Consider the following 3915-nt stretch of genomic DNA (forward strand, 5'->3'; position numbering starts at 1 on the left):
GAGGGAGGGAGCTGGGGAGGAGGGAGGGAGCAGGCGTGAGCCCTAGAGCCACGGCGAGACCCAGCAGGACACAGACAGACAGGCAGACACACGCAGAGGGAACTAGACAGCGAAATGCGTCTAACTACGGAGGGAGGGAGAAAGAGGCATCGAAAGGCTGAAGGAAGGGACGCTCGGAGTCGGGCGAGGAAGGGGGACACAGGAAATTAACCAGAGGGAGACTAATAGACCCAGAAAAAGAGGAGTCAGGCAGAAAAATACACACAGAGAGGCAGAGAGCAAAAGGTGGAAACAAGGAAGCGCGGCCTGCTGAGTGAGACCTGGGAGACATGGATAACTGATGGCACGAAAAAAGAGAAAAGCCACAAAGCAAAGAGAACAGAGTGCACCTCCTCTCTCATCCCTTACCGAAGTCCTACCGTGTTCCAGCTGGCAGACATGTGGATCTCGACTGTACTGCTCCTTAATATTCAGATGAGGAAACTGAGGCACAGAGAGGTCAAATGACCTGCAGGAGTGTCCAGTGGGTGAGTTAGTGGCAGCACTGGGACTCAGCCAGGCTCTCCCACCACCCAGGCCGGCACTCCCTGTCCTGTGCCAGGATGCTGGCTCTCTCAGAAGTGGGCATGGCACAGCTGTGGAGCTCGGAACACACACAAGCTGGCGCCCGAGGGAAAGCTCTGCTCTTGGGGAATATGTCTCCCCAGGTCAGCACAGTTTCTGGGACTTACTGAGATCGCACAGGCTGGTAGTTTAGGCCGGTAGTGTCCTGGGGACTCCTGCTCGGTTTTCCAGGGGACATTCAAACGATCCCAGCATCCTTTGCCCCTGCTCAGCACCTGGGACTGCAGGAGGTGATTCCTTCAGGCCTCGCAGCGGAGCTGAGATCCAGTGGATCTAGGGGGCGAGGGAGGAGTCCAGATCAGGAGAGAAACTGACCGGAGGTAGTGTCTCCCTGTGCCTCAGTTTCTTTTGCCCACATGGTGGCGGTGCTGGTGAGGAGGCGCGGGCAGTGGGAACTCCCAGTAGCCTTCCCTGCTCCCGTTGAAGCTTCATTTCCTTATCTCAGATGAAGGGACATTGCAGATGATCACACAGGCTTTGCTCAGTTCCAGACAACTCCAGACTTGGAGTAGCTGAGTGAGCAGAATGATTGGAATGCAAATCCCAGTGCCAACGGCGGGGGAACAACAAAAAGTCCTTCCTGGGACCCTGGCGTGGGTCTTGCAGAGAGACAAGAAGAAGCTTCGAAGCTCCTGGCTAAGGGTAGGCTCAGAAGGCAGTCGGCCAGCAGGAGGAACACCATCTGCCCGTGTACTGGGCTTCTCTGTCACTGCTGGACATGAAGCTGCTTCTCCAATAGCACAGCAAAAACATCACCTCATTTCCTGAGTTATTTATTTCAACAAGTATTTATCAAGCTCCTGCTATGAGGCAAGCTAAACACCTTTATTATCTCTAGTCTTTACCGCAAGCCTGAAGGGGAGATGTGGATAGTCCCACTTTACAGAGGCAGCTGGATGCAGAATTAGCAATGGTCTCTCAGCTGGAAAAAAGCTTCAGGTCCACCCCCATCCCTGAACCAAAACCCATACACTCTTCCTTAAGCATCTTTAAAAAATTGATTCCTTAAGCCTCAGTTTTCCTTATCTATAAAATGGGATTGGCAATTAAGTTAGCTCTGCTCACCTCTTGGCCAGTTACTGTAAGGGGGTCAGTTGTTACTTACCATTGAATTGGAACCAACTCATCTGACCCTCAGCAGGTTTTCAGAGGCTGGAAATCACACAGGAGGAGATTGCCCATCGTTCTCCCACAGAGCAGCTGGTGAATTCAAACCACATGCCTTTGGATTGGCCTCACCGCCCCTCACCCACTGGGCCATCAGATCTCCTTAAGGATCAGAGGACACCCACATACTAAGTGCAAATGCAGAGAATATGAGGTTCTAGAAAAATTTCCACACCCTAGAACTCAGGTCTCTGGGTCAGAGCATGATAGGAGGGCTCTGGACCCATGATCTCTTTTCTCCTTCCTCACCCTTCCTTCCCTTCCCAAGATTTTTAATTCTTTGCAGATGGAAACTTCTTAGTCTTGCTGTCTGTCAAGGAACTCTGTGTAGTTCAGGCTTTCTTCTTTTATTCTCTGGCTTTCTGTAAGAAAATTGTTGCTGTCTTACAGGGGTGAGGATACAAGCTGGCATCCGAGCACTTCTACTTTGTGGGCTTCTCACCACAATGACCCAAAAAGCCCGTTCCCCCAGACCCTGTCTAGATGAGTTTGTGGCTCACTAGATCTGGCTTCAGCAAGCATGCAGCAGCTATGCACCCTGTGTCTGCTTGCTTCTGGCTGCCAGGCCAGACTGCTATACAGATGAAAGGTGATATTGAGAGTTGAAGAGCTTTGGAAAAGGGGAAGAAGAACTCTCTTTAGGGGCAGCACATTTATTATTAATAATGATGAAGCTTGTTCTCACAGTACCTCAGAACTAAAAAGACCTTTAAAGAGCATCTAATCCAACCTTCTCATGTTTCCACAGTTGAGGAAACTGAGGCCCAGAAAGGCAGAAGGTGGTTGTCCAAGGTCAGACCTAGAGTGATGGACAGCTGTGGCTTGTGTCCCAAGGTGGGGACTTTCCAAGCCCCGATCACTGTGTACAGCATCAGGACACTGTCCAAAGGGGAAAGTGCACCATAGCCAAAGAGTCCCTGGAGCCCAAGAGGAGGCAACCTGGTTGTTTTCTGTCTTTTCTCCTTTCTTTCCACTGTGCAGGGGCAGGTGGGTGGGGGTCCTTGCTGGTTCCAGTTAAGATTTCTGAGTAGCCACTAAGACTAGCAAGCAGGGATTCCCTCCTTCCACCCTCAACCTGAGTGATAATGTGCCCAAAGCCTGGCAGCCTATCCTACTCCCTTCCTTTTCAGACCTCTCAGCCCAAAGGTAAAAAAGTACCTTTATCAATTGTGTCTAAAGTAAGTGATAGTGTTTTCTCAGCTATGGCTTCTCCCGTGCATGTCTATATTTTCAAGTCCATGGCTAACTCTAGTAGAGGGAACTATGAGACAGTTAGAGAAAGTTCTAGGACAGGAAAACCATTTTTCCATCCCTCCCAACCACGATGCTGGCCAGCCCTCTTTCAGATGCTCTGAAATCCTGTCTAGTATGGAGATCACAGGATGGGGAGTTGGGAGGTCTGGCCAGAGCCCTATTTCTGAGTCTCTGGGCCACTCACTCCTTTCCTTGAGCCTCAGTTTCCACATCCATATAAGGAGGAGTTTGGGCCAGAGAATGTCCGAACTTCTTTACAGCATCACATGGCCTCCTCTGGTATATGGCTTATGCCTCTCTTTCCCCAGTTCTCCCAAGTACTGGTGCAAAGAGGGCATGAAGACTTCTAATCGTCCCAGGCTTCTAAGAGTAGGGACACAATCAGAGTGAGAATAAGTGGCACAGAATTTCTTGAATTAGAATTAACCTTGTTGCTGTCAAGTCCATTTTCCAAGGCTGTGATCTTCCCAGGAGCAGCCTGCTCCATCATCGTTCTCCCTCAGAGAGGCTGGCGGATTAGAACCACTAAGCTTTCTTTCAGTTAGCAGTGAAATGCTTAGCCACTGCACCAGCAGGGCTCCTGGTGCTCAGTCCTGTGCTCTGGTGACCTAAGCAGTCGAGAGTCTCCCTGCAAACCCAAAGGCAGAGCCTCTCTGGCCATTGTAACCCACCAGCAGCTCTGAGTGGGAGAGATGGCAATCTCCTGCCATGTGATTTACAGCCTTGGAACCCACTGCTGGGTCAGTTACAAACAGGTGCAGCTTTGTGGCAATGGTTTCAGTGGAGACAGTACAGGTACACTATTGTTTAGCAGTATTCCTTTCCATTCCTCTTAGATACACTCAAGTACTCCTTCCTAGCTCGCTTGGC

Source organism: Elephantulus edwardii, unplaced genomic scaffold (genome assembly GCF_000299155.1).
Source record: "Elephantulus edwardii isolate Elephantulus edwardi_28Jun2011 unplaced genomic scaffold, EleEdw1.0 scaffold00009, whole genome shotgun sequence".
NCBI lineage: Eukaryota > Metazoa > Chordata > Mammalia > Macroscelidea > Macroscelididae > Elephantulus > Elephantulus edwardii.